Genomic DNA, 22,626 nt, shown 5'->3' with positions numbered 1-22,626 from the left:
CATGGGGGAACGCTGGGTGGAAGGAAATTTGTGGCTCCTCTCAGATTCCAGATTTTTCTGCCACAGAAATGTGAGGAACATGTGTTTTTTTAGCCAAATTTTGAGGTTTGCAAAGGATTCTGGATAACAGAACCTGGTCCGAGCCACACAAGTCACCCCATCTTGGATTCCCCTAGGTCTCTAGTTTTCAGAAATGCACAGGTTTGTTTGGTAGGTTTCTCTAGGTGGCGGCTGAGCTACAGGTCAAAATCTACAGGTAGGCACTTTGCAAAAAACACCTCTGTTTTCCTTAAAAAATTTGGCTGTGTCCACGTTGCGCTTTGGGGCGTTTCCTGTCGCGGGCGCTAGGCCTACCCACACAAGTGAGGTATCATTAATATCGGGAGACGTGGGGGAACGCTGGGTGGAAGGAAATTTGTGGCTCCTCTCAGATTCCAGAACTTTCTGCCACAGAAATGTGAGGAACATGTGTTTTTTTAGCCAAATTTTGAGATTTGCAAAGGATTCTGGGTAACAGAACCTGGTCCGAGCCACACAAGTCACCCCATCTTGGATTCCCCTAGGTCTCTAGTTTTCAGAAATTCACAGGTTTGGTAGGTTTCCCTAGGTGGCGGCTGAGCTACAGGCCAAAATCTACAGGTAGGCACTTTGCAAAAAACACCTCTGTTTTCCTTCAAAAATGTGGCTCTGTCCACGTTGCGCTGTGGGGCGTTTCCTGTCGCGGGCGCTAGGCCTACCCACACAAGTGAGGTATCATTTTTATCGGGAGACGTGGGGAACGCTGGGTGTAAGGAAATTTGTGGCTCCTCTCAGATTGCAGAACTTTCTGCCACAGAAATGTGAGGAACATGTGTTTTTTTAGCCAAATATTGAGGTTTGCAAAGGATTCTGGGTAACAGAACCTGGTCCGAGCCACACAAGTCACCACATCTTGGATTCCCCTAGGTCTCTAGTTTTCAGAAATGCACAGGTTTGGTAGGTTTCCCTGGCTGGCGGCTGAGCTACAGGCCAAAACCTACAGGTAGGCACTTTGCAAAAAACACCTCTGTTTTCCTTCAAAAATTTGGCTGTGTCCACGTTGCGCTTTGGGGCGTTTCCTGTCGCGGGCGCTAGGCCTATCCACACAAGTGAGGTATCATTTTTATCGGGAGACGTGGGGGAACGCTGGGTGAAAGGACATTTGTGGCTCCTCTCAGATTCCAGAACTTTCTGTCACAGAAATGTAAGGAACATGTGTTTTTTTAGCCAAAGTTTGAGGTTTGCTAAGGATTCTGGGTAACAGAACCTGGTCCGAGCCACACAAGTCACCCCATCTTGGATTCCCCTAGGTCTCTAGTTTTCAGAAATGCACAGGTTTGGTAAGTTTCCCTAGGTGGCGGCTGAGTTACAGGCCAAAATCTACAGGTAGGCACTTTGCAAAAAACACCTCTGTTTTCCTTCAAAAATTTGGCTGTGTCCACGTTGCGCTTTGGGGCGTTTCCTGTCGCGGGCGCTAGGCCTACCCACACAAGTGAGGTATCATTTTTATCGGGAGACGTGGGGGAACGCTGGGTGGAAGGAAATTTGTGGCTCGTCTCAGATTCCAGAACTTTCTGCCACAGAAATGTGAGGAACATGTGTTTTTTTAGCCAAATGTTGAGGTTTGCAAAGGATTCTGGGTAACAGAACCTGGTCCGAGCCCTACAAGTCACCCCATCTTGGATTCCCCTAGGTCTCTAATTTTCAGAAATGCACAGGTTTGGTTAGTTTCCCGAGGTGGCGGCTGAGCTACAGGCCAAAATCTACAGGTAGGCACTTTGCAAAAAACACCTCTGTTTTCCTTCAAAAATTTGGATGTGTCCACGTTGCGCTTTGGGGCGTTTCCTGTCGCGGGCGCTAGGCCTACCCACACAAGTGAGGTATCATTTTTATCGGGAGACATGGGGGAACGCTGGGTGTAAGGAAATTTGTGGCTCCTCTCAGATTGCAGAACTTTCTGCCACAGAAATGTGAGTAACATGTGTTTTTTTAGCCAAATATTGAGGTTTGCAAAGGATTCTGGGTAACAGAACCTGGTCCGAGCCACACAAGTCACCACATCTTGGATTCCCCTAGGTCTCTAGTTTTCAGAAATGCACAGGTTTGGTAGGTGTCCCTGGCTGGCGGCTGAGCTACAGGCCAAAATCTACAGGTAGGCACTTTGCAAAAAACACCTCTGTTTTCCTTCAAAAATTTGGCTGTGTCCACGTTGCGCTTTGGGGCGTTTCCTGTCGCGGGCGCTAGGCCTATCCACACAAGTGAGGTATCATTTTTATCGGGAGACGTGGGGGAACGCTGGGTGAAAGGACATTTGTGGCTCCTCTCAGATTCCAGAACTTTCTGTCACAGAAATGTAAGGAACATGTGTTTTTTTAGCCAAAGTTTGAGGTTTGCTAAGGATTCTGGGTAACAGAACCTGGTCCGAGCCACACAAGTCACCCCATCTTGGATTCCCCTAGGTCTCTAGTTTTCAGAAATGCACAGGTTTGGTAAGTTTCCCTTGGTGGCGGCTGAGTTACAGGCCAAAATCTACAGGTAGGCACTTTGCAAAAAACACCTCTGTTTTCCTTCAAAAATTTGGCTGTGTCCACGTTGCGCTTTGGGGCGTTTCCTGTCGCGGGCGCTAGGCCTACCCACACATGTGAGGTATCATTTTTATCGGGAGACGTGGGGGAACGCTGGGTGGAAGGAAATTTGTGGCTCCTCTCAGATTCCAGAACTTTCTGCCACAGAAATGTGAGGAACATGTGTTTTTTTAGCCAAATGTTGAGGTTTGCAAAGGATTCTGGGTAACAGAACCTGGTCCGAGCCATACAAGTCACCCCATCTTGGATTCCCCTAGGTCTCTAATTTTCAGAAATGCACAGGTTTGGTAAGTTTCCCGAGGTGGCGGCTGAGCTACAGGCCAAAATCTACAGGTAGGCACTTTGCAAAAAACACCTCTGTTTTCCTTCAAAAATTTGGATGTGTCCACGTTGCGCTTTGGGGCGTTTCCTGTCGCGGGCGCTAGGCCTACCCACACAAGTGAGGTATCATTTATATCGGGAGACGTGGGGGAACGCTGGGTGGAAGGAAATTTGTGGCTCCTCTCAGATTCCAGAGCTTTCTGCCACAGAAATGTGAGGAACATGTGTTTGTTTAGCCAAATTTTGAGGTTTGCAAAGGATTCTGGGTAACAGAACCTGGTCCGAGCCACACAAGTCACCACATCTTGGATTCCCCTAGGTCTCTAGTTTTCAGAAATGCACAGGTTTGGTAGGTTTCCCTAGGTGGCGGCTGAGCTACAGGCCAAAATCTACAGGTAGGCACTTTGCAAAAAACAGCTCTTTTTTCCTTCAAAAATCTGGCTGTGTCCACTTTGCGCTTTGGGGCGTTTCCTGTCGCGGGCGCTGGGCCTACCCACACAAGTGAGGTATCATTTTTATCGGGAGACGTGGGGGAACGCTGGGTGGAAGGAAATTTGTGGCTCCTCTCAGATTCCAGAACTTTCTGCCACAGAAATGTGAGGAACATGTGTTTTTTTAGCCAAATTTTGAGGTTTGCAAAGGATTCTGGGTAACAGAACCTGGTCCGAGCCACACAAGTCACCCCATCTTGGATTCCCCTAGGTCTCTAGTTTTCAGAAATGCACAGGTTTGGTAGGTTTCCCTAGGTGGCGGCTGAGCTACAGGCCAAAATCTACAGGTAGGCACTTTGCAAAAAACACATCTGTTTTCCTTCAAAAATTTGGCTGTGTCCACGTTGCGCTTTGGGGCGTTTCCTGTCGCGGGCGCTAGGCCTACCCACACAAGTGAGGTATCATTTTTATCAGGAGACGTGGGGGAACGCTGGGTGGAAGGACATTTGTGGCTCCTCTCAGATTCCAGAACTTTCTGCCACAGAAATGTGAGGAACATGTGTTTTTTTAGCCAAATTTTGAGGTTTGCAAAGGATTCTGGGTAACAGAACCTGGTCCGAGCCACACAAGTCACCCCATCTTGGATTCCCCGAGGTCTCTAGTTTTCAGAAATGCACAGGTTTGGTAAGTTTCCCTAGGTGGCGGCTGAGCTACAGGCCAAAATCTACAGGTAGGCACTTTGCAAAAAACACCTCTGTTTTCCTTCAAAAATTTGGCTGTGTCCACGTTGCGCTTTGGGGCGTTTCCTGTCGCGGGCGCTAGGCCTACCCACACAAGTGAGGTATCATTTTTATAGGGAGAAATGGGGGAACTCTGGGTGGAAGGAAATTTGTGGCTCCTCTCAGATTCCAGATTTTTCTGCCACAGAAATGTGAGGAACATGTGTTTTTTTAGCCAAATTTTGAGGTTTGCAAAGGATTCTGGGTAACAGAACCTGGTCCGAGCCACACAAGTCACCCCATCTTGGATTCCCCTAGGTCTCTAGTTTTCAGAAATGCACAGGTTTGGTAGGTTTCCCTAGGTGGCGGCTGAGCTACAGGCCAAAATCTACAGGTAGGCACTTTGCAAAAAACACATCTGTTTTCCTTCAAAAATTTGGCTGTGTCCACGTTGCGCTTTGGGGCGTTTCCTGTCGCGGGCGCTAGGCCTACCCACACAAGTGAGGTATCATTTTTATCAGGAGACGTGGGGGAACGCTGGGTGGAAGGACATTTGTGGCTCCTCTCAGATTCCAGAACTTTCTGCCACAGAAATGTGAGGAACATGTGTTTTTTTAGCCAAATTTTGAGGTTTGCAAAGGATTCTGGGTAACAGAACCTGGTCCGAGCCACACAAGTCACCCCATCTTGGATTCCCCGAGGTCTCTAGTTTTCAGAAATGCACAGGTTTGGTAAGTTTCCCTAGGTGGCGGCTGAGCTACAGGCCAAAATCTACAGGTAGGCACTTTGCAAAAAACACCTCTGTTTTCCTTCAAAAATTTGGCTGTGTCCACGTTGCGCTTTGGGGCGTTTCCTGTCGCGGGCGCTAGGCCTACCCACACAAGTGAGGTATCATTTTTATAGGGAGAAATGGGGGAACTCTGGGTGGAAGGAAATTTGTGGCTCCTCTCAGATTCCAGATTTTTCTGCCACAGAAATGTGAGGAACATGTGTTTTTTTAGCCAAATTTTGAGGTTTGCAAAGGATTCTGGATAACAGAACCTGGTCCGAGCCACACAAGTCACCCCATCTTGGATTCCCCTAGGTCTCTAGCTTTCAGAAATGCACAGGTTTGGTAGGTTTCCCTAGGTGGCGGCTGAGCTACAGGCCAAAATCTACAGGTAGGCACTTTGCAAAAAACACATCTGTTTTCCTTCAAAAATTTGGCTGTGTCCACGTTGCGCTTTGGGGCGTTTCCTGTCGCGGGCGCTAGGCCTACCCACACAAGTGAGGTATCATTTTTATCGGGAGACGTGGGGGAACGCTGGGTGGAAGGACATTTGTGGCTCCTCTCAGATTCCAGAACTTTCTGCCACAGAAATGTGAGGAACATGTGATTTTTTAGCCAAATTTTGAGGTTTGCAAAGGATTCTGGGTAACAGAACCTGGTCCGAGCCACACAAGTCACCCCATCTTGGATTCCCCGAGGTCTCTAGTTTTCAGAAATGCACAGGTTTGGTAAGTTTCCCTAGGTGGCGGCTGAGCTACAGGCCAAAATCTACAGGTAGGCACTTTGCAAAAAACACCTCTGTTTTCCTTCAAAAATTTGGCTGTGTCCACGTTGCGCTTTGGGGCGTTTCCTGTCGCGGGCGCTAGGCCTACCCACACAAGTGAGGTATCATTTTTATCGGGAGACGTGGGGGAACGCTGGGTGGAAGGAAATTTGTGGCTCCTCTCAGATTCCAGAACTTTCTGCCACAGAAATGTGAGGAACATGTGTTTTTTTAGCCAAATTTTGAGGTTTGCAAAGGATTCTGGGTAACAGAACCTGGTCCGAGCCACACAAGTCACCCCATCTTGGATTCCCCTAGGTCTCTAGTTTTCAGAAATTCACAGGTTTGGTAGGTTTCCCTAGGTGGCGGCTGAGCTACAGGGCAAAATCTACAGGTAGGCACTTTGCAAAAAACACCTCTGTTTTCCTTCAAAAATGTGGCTCTGTCCACGTTGCGATGTGGGGCGTTACCTGTCGCGGGCGCTAGGCCTACCCACACAAGTGAGGTATCATTTTTATCGGGAGACGTGGGGGAACGCTGGGTGTAAGGAAATTTGTGGCTCCTCTCAGATTGCAGAACTTTCTGCCACAGAAATGTGAGGAACATGTGTTTTTTTAGCCAAATATTGAGGTTTGCAAAGGATTCTGGGTAACAGAACCTGGTCCGAGCCACACAAGTCACCACATCTTGGATTCCCCTAGGTCTCTAGTTTTCAGAAATGCACAGGTTTGGTAGGTTTCCCTGGCTGGCGGCTGAGCTACAGGCCAAAATCTACAGGTAGGCACTTTGCAAAAAACACCTCTGTTTTCCTTCCAAAATTTGGCTGTGTCCACGTTGCGCTTTGGGGCGTTTCCTGTCGCGGGCGCTAGGCCTATCCACACAAGTGAGGTATCATTTTTATCGGGAGACGTGGGGGAACGCTGGGTGAAAGGACATTTGTGGCTCCTCTCAGATTCCAGAACTTTCTGTCACAGAAATGTAAGGAACATGTGTTTTTTTAGCCAAAGTTTGAGGTTTGCTAAGGATTCTGGGTAACAGAACCTGGTCCGAGCCACACAAGTCACCCCATCTTGGATTCCTCTAGGTCTCTAGTTTTCAGAAATGCACAGGTTTGGTAGGTTTCCCTAGGTGGCGGCTGAGCTACAGGCCAAAATCTACAGGTAGGCACTTTGCAAAAAACACCTCTGTTTTCCTTTAAAAATTTGGCTGTGTCCACGTTGCGCTTTGGGGCGTTTCCTGTCGCGGGCGCTAGGCCTACCCACACAAGTGAGGTATCATTTTTATCGGGAGACGTGGGGGAACGCTGGGTGGAAGGAAATTTGTGGCTTCTCTCAGATTGCAGAACTTTCTGCCACAGAAATGTGAGGAACATGTGTTTTTTTAGCCAAATTTTGAGGTTTGCAAAGGATTCTAGGTAACAGAACCTGGTCCGAGCCACACAAGTCACCCCATCTTGGATTCCTCTAGGTCTCTAGTTTTCAGAAATGCACAGGTTTGGTAGGTTTCCCTAGGTGGCGGCTGAGCTACAGGCCAAAATCTACAGGTAGGCACTTTGCAAAAAACACCTCTGTTTTCCTTTAAAAATTTGTCTGTGTCCACGTTGCGCTTTGGGGCGTTTCCTGTCGCAGGCGCTAGGCCTACCCACACAAGTGAGGTATAATTTTTATCGGGAGACGTGGGGGAACGCTGGGTGGAAAGAAATTTGTGGCTCCTCTCAGATTCCAGAACTTTCTGCCACAGAAATGTGAGGAACTTGTGTTTTTTTAGCCAAATTTTGAGGTTTGCAAAGGATTCTGGGTAACAGAACCTGGTCCGAGCCAACCAAGTCACCCCATCTTGGATTCCCCTAGGTCTCTAGTTTTCAGAAATGCACAGGTTTGGTAGGTTTCCCTAGGTGGCGGCTGAGCTACAGGCCAAAATCTACAGGTAGGCACTTTGCAAAAAACACATCTGTTTTCCTTCAAAAATTTGGCTGTGTCCACGTTGCGCTTTGGGGCGTTTCCTGTCGCGGGCGCTAGGCCTACCCACACAAGTGAGGTATCATTTTTATCGGGAGACGTGGGGGAACGCTGGGTGGAAGGACATTTGTGGCTCCTCTCAGATTCCAGAACTTTCTGCCACAGAAATGTGAGGAACATGTGTTTTTTTAGCCAAATTTTGAGGTTTGCAAAGGATTCTGGGTAACAGAACCTGGTCCGAGCTACACAAGTCACCCCATCTTGGATTCCCCGAGGTCTCTAGTTTTCAGAAATGCACAGGTTTGGTAAGTTTCCCTAGGTGGCGGCTGAGCTACAGGCCAAAATCTACAGGTAGGCACTTTGCAAAAAACACCTCTGTTTTCCTTAAAAAATTTGGCTGTGTCCACGTTGCGCTTTGGGGCGTTTCCTGTCGCGGGCGCTAGGCCTACCCACACAAGTGAGGTATCATTTTTATCGGGAGACATGGGGGAACGCTGGGTGGAAGGAAATTTGTGGCTCCTCTCAGATTCCAGATTTTTCTGCCACAGAAATGTGAGGAACATGTGTTTTTTTAGCCAAATTTTGAGGTTTGCAAAGGATTCTGGATAACAGAACCTGGTCCGAGCCACACAAGTCACCCCATCTTGGATTCCCCTAGGTCTCTAGTTTTCAGAAATGCACAGGTTTGGTAGGTTTCTCTAGGTGGCGGCTGAGCTACAGGTCAAAATCTACAGGTAGGCACTTTGCAAAAAACACCTCTGTTTTCCTTAAAAAATTTGGCTGTGTCCACGTTGCGCTTTGGGGCGTTTCCTGTCGCGGGCGCTAGGCCTACCCACACAAGTGAGGTATCATTTTTATCGGGAGACGTGGGGGAACGCTGGGTGGAAGGAAATTTGTGGCTCCTCTCAGATTCCAGAACTTTCTGCCACAGAAATGTGAGGAACATGTGTTTTTTTAGCCAAATTTTGAGGTTTGCAAAGGATTCTGGGTAACAGAACCTGGTCCGAGCCACACAAGTCACCCCATCTTGGATTCCCCTAGGTCTCTAGTTTTCAGAAATTCACAGGTTTGGTAGGTTTCCCTAGGTGGCGGCTGAGCTACAGGCCAAAATCTACAGGTAGGCACTTTGCAAAAAACACCTCTGTTTTCCTTCAAAAATGTGGCTCTGTCCACGTTGCGCTGTGGGGCGTTTCCTGTCACGGGCGCTAGGCCTACCCACACAAGTGAGGTATCATTTTTATCGGTAGACGTGTGGGAACGCTGGGTGTAAGGAAATTTGTGGCTCCTCTCAGATTGCAGAACTTTCTGCCACAGAAATGTGAGGAACATGTGTTTTTTTAGCCAAATATTGAGGTTTGCAAAGGATTCTGGGTAACAGAACCTGGTCCGAGCCACACAAGTCACCACATCTTGGATTCCCCTAGGTCTCTAGTTTTCAGAAATGCACAGGTTTGGTAGGTTTCCCTGGGTGGCGGCTGAGCTACAGGCCAAAATCTACAGGTAGGCACTTTGCAAAAAACACCTCTGTTTTCCTTCAAAAATTTGGCTGTGTCCAAGTTGCGCTTTGGGGCGTTTCCTGTCGCGGGCGCTAGGCCTATCCACACAAGTGAGGTATAATTTTTATCGGGAGACGTGGGGGAACGCTGGGTGAAAGGACATTTGTGGCTCCTCTCAGATTCCAGAACTTTCTGTCACAGAAATGTAAGGAACATGTGTTTTTTTAGCCAAAGTTTGAGGTTTGCTAAGGATTCTGGGTAACAGAACCTGGTCCGAGCCACACAAGTCACCCCATCTTGGATTCCCCTAGGTCTCTAGTTTTCAGAAATGCACAGGTTTGGTAAGTTTCCCTAGGTGGCGGCTGAGTTACAGGCCAAAATCTACAGGTAGGCACTTTGCAAAAAACACCTCTGTTTTCCTTCAAAAATTTGGCTGTGTCCACGTTGCGCTTTGGGGCGTTTCCTGTCGCGGGCGCTAGGCCTACCCACACAAGTGAGGTATCATTTTTATCGGGAGACGTGGGGGAACGCTGGGTGGAAGGAAATTTGTGGCTCCTCTCAGATTCCAGAACTTTCTGCCACAGAAATGTGAGGAACATGTGTATTTTTAGCCAAATTTTGAGGTTTGCAAAGGATTCTGGGTAACAGAACCTGGTCCGAGCCATACAAGTCACCCCATCTTGGATTCCCCTAGGTCTCTAGTTTTCAGAAATGCACAGGTTTGGTAAGTTTCCCGAGGTGGCGGCTGAGCTACAGGCCAAAATCTACAGGTAGGCACTTTGCAAAAAACACCTCTGTTTTCCTTCAAAAATTTGGATGTGTCCACGTTGCGCTTTGGGGCGTTTCCTGTCGCGGGCGCTAGGCCTACCCAAACAAGTGAGGTATCATTTTTATCGGGAGACGTGGGGGAACGCTGGGTGGAAGGAAATTTGTGGCTCCTCTCAGATTCCAAACTTTCTGCCACAGAAATGTGAGGAACATGTGTTTTTTTAGCCAAATTTTGAGGTTTGCAAAGGATTCTGGGTAACAGAACCTGGTCCGAGCCACTCAAGTCACCCCATCTTGGATTCCCCTAGGTCTCTAGTTTTCAGAAATGCACAGGTTTGGTAGGTTTCCCTAGGTGGCGGCTGACCTACAGGCCAAAATCTACAGGTAGGCACTTTGCAAAAAACACCTCTGTTTTCCTTCAAAAATTTGGCTGTGTCCACGTTGCGCTTTGGGGCGTTTCCTGTCGCGGGCGCTAGGCCTACCCACACAAGTGAGGTATCATTTTTATCGGGAGACGTGGGGGAACGCTGGGTGGAAGGAAATTTGTGGCTCCTCTCAGATTGCAGAACTTTCTGCCACAGAAATGTGAGGATCATGTGTTTTTTTAGCCAAATATTGAGGTTTGCAAAGGATTCTGGGTAACAGAACCTGGTCCGAGCCACACAAGTCACCCCATCTTGGATTCCCCTAGGTCTCTAGTTTTCAGAAATGCACAGGTTTGGTAGGTTTCCCTAGGTGGCGGCTGAGCTACAGGCCAAAATCTACAGGTAGGCACTTTGCAAAAAACACCTCTGTTTTCCTTCAAAAATTTGGCTGTGTCCACGTTGCGCTTTGGGGCGTTTCCTGTCGCGGGCGCTAGGCCTACCCACACAAGTGAGGTATCATTTTTATCGGGAGACGTGGGGGAATGCTGGGTGGAAGGAAATTTGTGGCTCCTCTCAGATTCCAGAACTTTCTGCCACAGAAATGTGAGGAACATGTGTTTTTTTAGCCAAATTTTGAGGTTTGCAAAGGATTCTGGGTAACAGAACCTGGTCCGAGCCACACATGTCACCCCATCTTGGATTCCCCTAGGTCTCTAGTTTTCAGAAATGCACAGGTTTGGTAGGTTTCCCTAGGTGGCGACTGAGCTACAGGCCAAAATCTACAGGTAGGCACTTTGCAAAAAACACCTCTGTTTTCCTTCAAAAATTTGGCTGTGTCCACGTTGCGCTTTGGGGCGTTTCCTGTCGCGGGCGCTAGGCCTACCCACACAAGTGAGGTATCATTTTGATCGGGAGACGTGGGGGAACGCTGGGTGGAAGGAAATTTGTGGCTTCTCTCAGATTGCAGAACTTTCTGCCACAGAAATGTGAGGAACATGTGTTTTTTTAGCCAAATTTTGAGGTTTGCAAAGGATTCTGGGTAACAGAACCTGGTCCGAGCCACACAAGTCACCCCATCTTGGATTCCCCTAGGTCTCTAGTTTTCAGAAATGCACAGGTTTGGTAGGTTTCCCTAGGTGGCGGCTGAGCTACAGGCCAAAATCTACAGGTAGGCACTTTGCAAAAAACACCTCTGTTTTCCTTAAAAAATTTGCCTGTGTCCACGTTGCGCTTTGGGGCGTTTCCTGTCGCAGGCGCTAGGCCTACCCACACAAGTGAGGTATCATTTTTATCGGGAGACGTGGGGGAACGCTGGGTGGAAGGACATTTGTGGCTCCTCTCAGATTCCAGAACTTTCTGCCACAGAAATGTGAGGAACATGTGTTTTTTTAGCCAAATGTTGAGGTTTGCAAAGGATTCTGGGTAACAGAACCAGGTCCGAGCCACACAAGTCACCCCATCTTGGATTCCCCGAGGTCTCTAGTTTTCAGAAATGCACAGGTTTGGTAAGTTTCCCTAGGTGGCGGCTGAGCTACAGGCCAAAATCTACAGGTAGGCACTTTGCAAAAAACACCTCTGTTTTCCTTCAAAAATGTGGCTCTGTCCACGTTGCGCTGTGGGGCGTTTCCTGTCGCGGGCGCTAGGCCTACCCACACAAGTGAGGTATCATTTTTATCGGGAGACGTGGGGGAACGCTGGGTGTAAGGAAATTTGTGGCTCCTCTCAGATTGCAGAACTTTCTGCCACAGAAATGTGAGGAACATGTGTTTTTTTAGCCAAATATTGAGGTTTGCAAAGGATTCTGGGTAACAGAACCTGGTCCGAGCCACACAAGTCACCACATCTTGGATTCCCCTAGGTCTCTAGTTTTCAGAAATGCACAGGTTTGGTAGGTTTCCCTGGCTGGCGGCTGAGCTACAGGCCAAAATCTACAGGTAGGCACTTTGCAAAAAACACCTCTGTTTTCCTTCCAAAATTTGGCTGTGTCCACGTTGCGCTTTGGGGCGTTTCCTGTCGCGGGCGCTAGGCCTATCCACACAAGTGAGGTATCATTTTTATCGGGAGACGTGGGGGAACGCTGGGTGAAAGGACATTTGTGGCTCCTCTCAGATTCCAGAACTTTCTGTCACAGAAATGTAAGGAACATGTGTTTTTTTAGCCAAAGTTTGAGGTTTGCTAAGGATTCTGGGTAACAGAACCTGGTCCGAGCCACACAAGTCACCCCATCTTGGATTCCTCTAGGTCTCTAGTTTTCAGAAATGCACAGGTTTGGTAGGTTTCCCTAGGTGGCGGCTGAGCTACAGGCCAAAATCTACAGGTAGGCACTTTGCAAAAAACACCTCTGTTTTCCTTTAAAAATTTGGCTGTGTCCACGTTGCGCTTTGGGGCGTTTCCTGTCGCGGGCGCTAGGCCTACCCACACAAGTGAGGTATCATTTTTATCGGGAGACGTGGGGGAACGCTGGGTGGAAGGAAATTTGTGGCTTCTCTCAGATTGCAGAACTTTCTGCCACAGAAATGTGAGGAACATGTGTTTTTTTAGCCAAAGTTTGAGGTTTGCAAAGGATTCTGGGTAACAGAACCTGGTCCGAGCCACACAAGTCACCCCATCTTGGATTCCTCTAGGTCTCTAGTTTTCAGAAATGCACAGGTTTGGTAGGTTTCCCTAGGTGGCGGCTGAGCTACAGGCCAAAATCTACAGGTAGGCACCTTGCAAAAAACACCTCTGTTTTCCTTTAAAAATTTGGCTGTGTCCACGTTGCGCTTTGGGGCGTTTCCTGTCGCGGGCGCTAGGCCTACCCACACAAGTGAGGTATCATTTTTATCGGGAGACGTGGGGGAACGCTGGGTGGAAGGAAATTTGTGGCTTCTCTCAGATTGCAGAACTTTCTGCCACAGAAATGTGAGGAACATGTGTTTTTTTAGCCAAATTTTGAGGTTTGCAAAGGATTCTGGGTAACAGAACCTGGTCCGAGCCAACCAAGTCACCCCATCTTGGATTCCCCTAGGTCTCTAGTTTTCAGAAATGCACAGGTTTGGTAGGTTTCCCTAGGTGGCGGCTGAGCTACAGGCCAAAATCTACAGGTAGGCACTTTGCAAAAAACACATCTGTTTTCCTTCAAAAATTTGGCTGTGTCCACGTTGCGCTTTGGGGCGTTTCCTGTCGCGGGCGCTAGGCCTACCCACACAAGTGAGGTATCATTTTTATCGGGAGACGTGGGGGAACGCTGGGTGGAAGGACATTTGTGGCTCCTCTCAGATTCCAGAACTTTCTGCCACAGAAATGTGAGGAACATGTGTTTTTTTAGCCAAATTTTGAGGTTTGCAAAGGATTCTGGGTAACAGAACCTGGTCCGAGCTACACAAGTCACCCCATCTTGGATTCCCCGAGGTCTCTAGTTTTCAGAAATGCACAGGTTTGGTAAGTTTCCCTAGGTGGCGGCTGAGCTACAGGCCAAAATCTACAGGTAGGCACTTTGCAAAAAACACCTCTGTTTTCCTTAAAAAATTTGGCTGTGTCCACGTTGCGCTTTGGGGCGTTTCCTGTCGCGGGCGCTAGGCCTACCCACACAAGTGAGGTATCATTTTTATCGGGAGACATGGGGGAACGCTGGGTGGAAGGAAATTTGTGGCTCCTCTCAGATTCCAGATTTTTCTGCCACAGAAATGTGAGGAACATGTGTTTTTTTAGCCAAATTTTGAGGTTTGCAAAGGATTCTGGATAACAGAACCTGGTCCGAGCCACACAAGTCACCCCATCTTGGATTCCCCTTAGGTCTCTAGTTTTCAGAAATGCACAGGTTTGGTAGGTTTCTCTAGGTGGCGGCTGAGCTACAGGTCAAAATCTACAGGTAGGCACTTTGCAAAAAACACCTCTGTTTTCCTTAAAAAATTTGGCTGTGTCCACGTTGCGCTTTGGGGCGTTTCCTGTTGCGGGCGCTAGGCCTACCCACACAAGTGAGGTATCATTTTTATCGGGAGACGTGGGGGAACGCTGGGTGGAAGGAAATTTGTGGCTCCTCTCAGATTCCAGAACTTTCTGCCACAGAAATGTGAGGAACATGTGTTTTTTTAGCCAAATTTTGAGGTTTGCAAAGGATTCTGGGTAACAGAACCTGGTCCGAGCCACACAAGTCACCCCATCTTGGATTCCCCTAGGTCTCTAGTTTTCAGAAATTCACAGGTTTGGTAGGTTTCCCTAGGTGGCGGCTGAGCTACAGGCCAAAATCTACAGGTAGGCACTTTGGAAAAAACACCTCTGTTTTCCTTCAAAAATGTGGCTCTGTCCACGTTGCGCTGTGGGGCGTTTCCTGTCACGGGCGCTAGGCCTACCCACACAAGTGAGGTATCATTTTTATCGGTAGACGTGTGGGAACGCTGGGTGTAAGGAAATTTGTGGCTCCTCTCAGATTGCAGAACTTTCTGCCACAGAAATGTGAGGAACATGTGTTTTTTTAGCCAAATATTGAGGTTTGCAAAGGATTCTGGGTAACAGAACCTGGTCCGAGCCACACAAGTCACCACATCTTGGATTCCCCTAGGTCTCTAGTTTTCAGAAATGCACAGGTTTGGTAGGTTTCCCTGGGTGGCGGCTGAGCTACAGGCCAAAATCTACAGGTAGGCACTTTGCAAAAAACACCTCTGTTTTCCTTCAAAAATTTGGCTGTGTCCAAGTTGCGCTTTGGGGCGTTTCCAGTCGCGGGCGCTAGGCCTATCCACACAAGTGAGGTATAATTTTTATCGGGAGACGTGGGGGAACGCTGGGTGAAAGGACATTTGTGGCTCCTCTCAGATTCCAGAACTTTCTGTCACAGAAATGTAAGGAACATGTGTTTTTTTAGCCAAAGTTTGAGGTTTGCTAAGGATTCTGGGTAACAGAACCTGGTCCGAGCCACACAAGTCACCCCATCTTGGATTCCCCTAGGTCTCTAGTTTTCAGAAATGCACAGGTTTGGTAAGTTTCCCTAGGTGGCGGCTGAGTTACAGGCCAAAATCTACAGGTAGGCACTTTGCAAAAAACACCTCTGTTTTCCTTCAAAAATTTGGCTGTGTCCACGTTGCGCTTTGGGGCGTTTCCTGTCGCGGGCGCTAGGCCTACCCACACAAGTGAGGTATCATTTTTATCGGGAGACGTGGGGGAACGCTGGGTGGAAGGAAATTTGTGGCTCCTCTCAGATTCCAGAACTTTCTGCCACAGAAATGTGAGGAACATGTGTATTTTTAGCCAAATTTTGAGGTTTGCAAAGGATTCTGGGTAACAGAACCTGGTCCGAGCCATACAAGTCACCCCATCTTGGATTCCCCTAGGTCTCTAGTTTTCAGAAATGCACAGGTTTGGTAAGTTTCCCGAGGTGGCGGCTGAGCTACAGGCAAAAATCTACAGGTAGGCACTTTGCAAAAAACACCTCTGTTTTCCTTCAAAAATTTGGATGTGTCCACGTTGCGCTTTGGGGCGTTTCCTGTCGCGGGCGCTAGGCCTACCCAAACAAGTGAGGTATCATTTTTATCGGGAGACGTGGGGGAACGCTGGGTGGAAGGAAATTTGTGGCTCCTCTCAGATTCCAAACTTTCTGCCACAGAAATGTGAGGAACATGTGTTTTTTTAGCCAAATTTTGAGGTTTGCAAAGGATTCTGGGTAACAGAACCTGGTCCGAGCCACTCAAGTCACCCCATCTTGGATTCCCCTAGGTCTCTAGTTTTCAGAAATGCACAGGTTTGGTAGGTTTCCCTAGGTGGCGGCTGACCTACAGGCCAAAATCTACAGGTAGGCACTTTGCAAAAAACACCTCTGTTTTCCTTCAAAAATTTGGCTGTGTCCACGTTGCGCTTTGGGGCGTTTCCTGTCGCGGGCGCTAGGCCTACCCACACAAGTGAGGTATCATTTTTATCGGGAGACGTGGGGGAACGCTGGGTGGAAGGAAATTTGTGGCTCCTCTCAGATTGCAGAACTTTCTGCCACAGAAATGTGAGGATCATGTGTTTTTTTAGCCAAATATTGAGGTTTGCAAAGGATTCTGGGTAACAGAACCTGGTCCGAGCCACACAAGTCACCCCATCTTGGATTCCCCTAGGTCTCTAGTTTTCAGAAATGCACAGGTTTGGTAGGTTTCCCTAGGTGGCGGCTGAGCTACAGGCCAAAATCTACAGGTAGGCACTTTGCAAAAAACACCTCTGTTTTCCTTCAAAAATTTGGCTGTGTCCACGTTGCGCTTTGGGGCGTTTCCTGTCGCGGGCGCTAGGCCTACCCACACAAGTGAGGTATCATTTTTATCGGGAGACGTGGGGGAATGCTGGGTGGAAGGAAATTTGTGGCTCCTCTCAGATTCCAGAACTTTCTGCCACAGAAATGTGAGGAACATGTGTTTTTTTAGCCAAATTTTGAGGTTTGCAAAGGATTCTGGGTAACAGAACCTGGTCCGAGCCACACATGTCACCCCATCTTGGATTCCCCTAGGTCTATAGTTTTCAGAAATGCACAGGTTTGGTAGGTTTCCCTAGGTGGCGACTGAGCTACAGGCCAAAATCTACAGGTAGGCACTTTGCAAAAAACACCTCTGTTTTCCTTCAAAAATTTGGCTGTGTCCACGTTGCGCTTTGGGGCGTTTCCTGTCGCGGGCGCTAGGCCTACCCACACAAGTGAGGTATCATTTTGATCGGGAGACGTGGGGGAAAGCTGGGTGGAATGAAATTTGTGGCTTCTCTCAGATTGCAGAACTTTCTGCCACAGAAATGTGAGGAACATGTGTTTTTTTAGCCAAATTTTGAGGTTTGCAAAGGATTCTGGGTAACAGAACCTGGTCCGAGCCACACAAGTCACCCCATCTTGGATTCCCCTAGGTCTCTAGTTTTCAGAAATGCACAGGTTTGGTAGGTTTCCCTAGGTGGCGGCTGAGCTACAGGCCAAAATCTACAGGTAGGCACTTTGCAAAAAACACCTCTGTTTTCCTTAAAAAATTTGCCTGTGTCCACGTTGCGCTTTGGGGCGTTTCCTGTCGCAGGCGCTAGGCCTACCCACACAAGTGAGGTATCATTTTTATCGGGAGACGTGGGGGAACGCTGGGTGGAAGGACATTTGTGGCTCCTCTCAGATTCCAGAACTTTCTGCCACAGAAATGTGAGGAACATGTGTTTTTTTAGCCAAATTTTGAGGTTTGCAAAGGATTCTGGGTAACAGAACCTGGTCCGAGCCACACAAGTCACCCCATCTTGGATTCCCCGAGGTCTCTAGTTTTCAGAAATGCACAGGTTTGGTAAGTTTCCATAGGTGGCGGCTGAGCTACAGGCCAAAATCTACAGGTAGGCACTTTGCAAAAAACACCTCTGTTTTCCTTCAAAAATTTGGCTGTGTCCACGTTGCGCTTTGGGGCGTTTCCTGTCGCGGGCGCTAGGCCTACCCACACAAGTGAGGTATCATTTTTATCGGGAGACATGGGGGAACGCTGGGTGGAAGGAAATTTGTGGCTCCTCTCAGATTCCAGATTTTTCTGCCACAGAAATGTGAGGAACATGTGTTTTTTTAGCCAAATTTTGAGGTTTGCAAAGGATTCTGGATAACAGAACCTGGTCCGAGCCACACAAGTCACCCCATCTTGGATTCCCCTAGGTCTCTAGTTTTCAGAAATGCACAGGTTTGGTAAGTTTCCCGAGGTGGCGGCTGAGCTACAGGCAAAAATCTACAGGTAGGCACTTTGCAAAAAACACCTCTGTTTTCCTTCAAAAATTTGGATGTGTCCACGTTGCGCTTTGGGGCGTTTCCTGTCGCGGGCGCTAGGCCTACCCAAACAAGTGAGGTATCATTTTTATCGGGAGACGTGGGGGAACGCTGGGTGGAAGGAAATTTGTGGCTCCTCTCAGATTCCAAACTTTCTGCCACAGAAATGTGAGGAACATGTGTTTTTTTAGCCAAATTTTGAGGTTTGCAAAGGATTCTGGGTAACAGAACCTGGTCCGAGCCACTCAAGTCACCCCATCTTGGATTCCCCTAGGTCTCTAGTTTTCAGAAATGCACAGGTTTGGTAGGTTTCCCTAGGTGGCGGCTGACCTACAGGCCAAAATCTACAGGTAGGCACTTTGCAAAAAACACCTCTGTTTTCCTTCAAAAATTTGGCTGTGTCCACGTTGCGCTTTGGGGCGTTTCCTGTCGCGGGCGCTAGGCCTACCCACACAAGTGAGGTATCATTTTTATCGGGAGACGTGGGGGAACGCTGGGTGGAAGGAAATTTGTGGCTCCTCTCAGATTGCAGAACTTTCTGCCACAGAAATGTGAGGATCATGTGTTTTTTTAGCCAAATATTGAGGTTTGCAAAGGATTCTGGGTAACAGAACCTGGTCCGAGCCACACAAGTCACCCCATCTTGGATTCCCCTAGGTCTCTAGTTTTCAGAAATGCACAGGTTTGGTAGGTTTCCCTAGGTGGCGGCTGAGCTACAGGCCAAAATCTACAGGTAGGCACTTTGCAAAAAACACCTCTGTTTTCCTTCAAAAATTTGGCTGTGTCCACGTTGCGCTTTGGGGCGTTTCCTGTCGCGGGCGCTAGGCCTACCCACACAAGTGAGGTATCATTTTTATCGGGAGACGTGGGGGAATGCTGGGTGGAAGGAAATTTGTGGCTCCTCTCAGATTCCAGAACTTTCTGCCACAGAAATGTGAGGAACATGTGTTTTTTTAGCCAAATTTTGAGGTTTGCAAAGGATTCTGGGTAACAGAACCTGGTCCGAGCCACACATGTCACCCCATCTTGGATTCCCCTAGGTCTCTAGTTTTCAGAAATGCACAGGTTTGGTAGGTTTCCCTAGGTGGCGACTGAGCTACAGGCCAAAATCTACAGGTAGGCACTTTGCAAAAAACACCTCTGTTTTCCTTCAAAAATTTGGCTGTGTCCACGTTGCGCTTTGGGGCGTTTCCTGTCGCGGGCGCTAGGCCTACCCACACAAGTGAGGTATCATTTTGATCGGGAGACGTGGGGGAACGCTGGGTGGAATGAAATTTGTGGCTTCTCTCAGATTGCAGAACTTTCTGCCACAGAAATGTGAGGAACATGTGTTTTTTTAGCCAAATTTTGAGGTTTGCAAAGGATTCTGGGTAACAGAACCTGGTCCGAGCCACACAAGTCACCCCATCTTGGATTCCCCTAGGTCTCTAGTTTTCAGAAATGCACAGGTTTGGTAGGTTTCCCTAGGTGGCGGCTGAGCTACAGGCCAAAATCTACAGGTAGGCACTTTGCAAAAAACACCTCTGTTTTCCTTAAAAAATTTGCCTGTGTCCACGTTGCGCTTTGGGGCGTTTCCTGTCGCAGGCGCTAGGCCTACCCACACAAGTGAGGTATCATTTTTATCGGGAGACGTGGGGGAACGCTGGGTGGAAGGACATTTGTGGCTCCTCTCAGATTCCAGAACTTTCTGCCACAGAAATGTGAGGAACATGTGTTTTTTTAGCCAAATTTTGAGGTTTGCAAAGGATTCTGGGTAACAGAACCTGGTCCGAGCCACACAAGTCACCCCATCTTGGATTCCCCGAGGTCTCTAGTTTTCAGAAATGCACAGGTTTGGTAAGTTTCCATAGGTGGCGGCTGAGCTACAGGCCAAAATCTACAGGTAGGCACTTTGCAAAAAACACCTCTGTTTTCCTTCAAAAATTTGGCTGTGTCCACGTTGCGCTTTGGGGCGTTTCCTGTCGCGGGCGCTAGGCCTACCCACACAAGTGAGGTATCATTTTTATCGGGAGACATGGGGGAACGCTGGGTGGAAGGAAATTTGTGGCTCCTCTCAGATTCCAGATTTTTCTGCCACAGAAATGTGAGGAACATGTGTTTTTTTAGCCAAATTTTGAGGTTTGCAAAGGATTCTGGATAACAGAACCTGGTCCGAGCCACACAAGTCACCCCATCTTGGATTCCCCTAGGTCTCTAGTTTTCAGAAATGCACAGGTTCGGTAGGTTTCTCTAGGTGGCGGCTGAGCTACAGGTCAAAATCTACAGGTAGGCACTTTGCAAAAAACACCTCTGTTTTCCTTAAAAAATTTGGCTGTGTCCACGTTGCGCTTTGGGGCGTTTCCTGTCGCGGGCGCTAGGCCTACCCACACAAGTGAGGTATCATTAATATCGGGAGACGTGGGGGAACGCTGGGTGGAAGGAAATTTGTGGCTCCTCTCAGATTCCAGAACTTTCTGCCACAGAAATGTGAGGAACATGTGTTTTTTTAGCCAAATTTTGAGGTTTGCAAAGGATTCTGGGTAACAGAACCTGGTCCGAGCCACACAAGTCACCCCATCTTGGATTCCCCTAGGTCTCTAGTTTTCAGAAATTCACAGGTTTGGTAGGTTTCCCTAGGTGGCGGCTGAGCTACAGGCCAAAATCTACAGGTAGGCACTTTGCAAAAAACACCTCTGTTTTCCTTCAAAAATGTGGCTCTGTCCACGTTGCGCTGTGGGGCGTTTCCTGTCGCGGGCGCTAGGCCTACCCACACAAGTGAGGTATCATTTTTATCGGGAGACGTGGGGGAACGCTGGGTGTAAGGAAATTTGTGGCTCCTCTCAGATTGCAGAACTTTCTGCCACAGAAATGTGAGGAACATGTGTTTTTTTAGCCAAATATTGAGGTTTGCAAAGGATTCTGGGTAACAGAACCTGGTCCGAGCCACACAAGTCACCCCATCTTGGATTCCCCTAGGTCTCTAGTTTTCAGAAATGCACAGGTTTGGTAAGTTTCCCGAGGTGGCGGCTGAGCTACAGGCAAAAATCTACAGGTAGGCACTTTGCAAAAAACACCTCTGTTTTCCTTCAAAAATTTGGATGTGTCCACGTTGCGCTTTGGGGCGTTTCCTGTCGCGGGCGCTAGGCCTACCCAAACAAGTGAGGTATCATTTTTATCGGGAGACGTGGGGGAACGCTGGGTGGAAGGAAATTTGTGGCTCCTCTCAGATTCCAAACTTTCTGCCACAGAAATGTGAGGAACATGTGTTTTTTTAGCCAAATTTTGAGGTTTGCAAAGGATTCTGGGTAACAGAACCTGGTCCGAGCCACTCAAGTCACCCCATCTTGGATTCCCCTAGGTCTCTAGTTTTCAGAAATGCACAGGTTTGGTAGGTTTCCCTAGGTGGCGGCTGACCTACAGGCCAAAATCTACAGGTAGGCACTTTGCAAAAAACACCTCTGTTTTCCTTCAAAAATTTGGCTGTGTCCACGTTGCGCTTTGGGGCGTTTCCTGTCGCGGGCGCTAGGCCTACCCACACAAGTGAGGTATCATTTTTATCGGGAGACGTGGGGGAACGCTGGGTGGAAGGAAATTTGTGGCTCCTCTCAGATTGCAGAACTTTCTGCCACAGAAATGTGAGGATCATGTGTTTTTTTAGCCAAATATTGAGGTTTGCAAAGGATTCTGGGTAACAGAACCTGGTCCGAGCCACACAAGTCACCCCATCTTGGATTCCCCTAGGTCTCTAGTTTTCAGAAATGCACAGGTTTGGTAGGTTTCCCTAGGTGGCGGCTGAGCTACAGGCCAAAATCTACAGGTAGGCACTTTGCAAAAAACACCTCTGTTTTCCTTCAAAAATTTGGCTGTGTCCACGTTGCGCTTTGGGGCGTTTCCTGTCGCGGGCGCTAGGCCTACCCACACAAGTGAGGTATCATTTTTATCGGGAGACGTGGGGGAATGCTGGGTGGAAGGAAATTTGTGGCTCCTCTCAGATTCCAGAACTTTCTGCCACAGAAATGTGAGGAACATGTGTTTTTTTAGCCAAATTTTGAGGTTTGCAAAGGATTCTGGGTAACAGAACCTGGTCCGAGCCACACATGTCACCCCATCTTGGATTCCCCTAGGTCTCTAGTTTTCAGAAATGCACAGGTTTGGTAGGTTTCCCTAGGTGGCGACTGAGCTACAGGCCAAAATCTACAGGTAGGCACTTTGCAAAAAACACCTCTGTTTTCCTTCAAAAATTTGGCTGTGTCCACGTTGCGCTTTGGGGCGTTTCCTGTCGCGGGCGCTAGGCCTACCCACACAAGTGAGGTATCATTTTGATCGGGAGACGTGGGGGAACGCTGGGTGGAATGAAATTTGTGGCTTCTCTCAGATTGCAGAACTTTCTGCCACAGAAATGTGAGGAACATGTGTTTTTTTAGCCAAATTTTGAGGTTTGCAAAGGATTCTGGGTAACAGAACCTGGTCCGAGCCACACAAGTCACCCCATCTTGGATTCCCCTAGGTCTCTAGTTTTCAGAAATGCACAGGTTTGGTAGGTTTCCCTAGGTGGCGGCTGAGCTACAGGCCAAAATCTACAGGTAGGCACTTTGCAAAAAACACCTCTGTTTTCCTTAAAAAATTTGCCTGTGTCCACGTTGCGCTTTGGGGCGTTTCCTGTCGCAGGCGCTAGGCCTACCCACACAAGTGAGGTATCATTTTTATCGGGAGACGTGGGGGAACGCTGGGTGGAAGGACATT

The sequence above is a fragment of the Pleurodeles waltl genome, chromosome 2_2, assembly GCF_031143425.1.
Source record: "Pleurodeles waltl isolate 20211129_DDA chromosome 2_2, aPleWal1.hap1.20221129, whole genome shotgun sequence".
Classification (NCBI taxonomy): Eukaryota; Metazoa; Chordata; class Amphibia; order Caudata; family Salamandridae; genus Pleurodeles; species Pleurodeles waltl.
The sequence above is the reverse complement of the archived record's forward strand: the minus strand, read 5'-3'. Positions refer to the sequence as shown.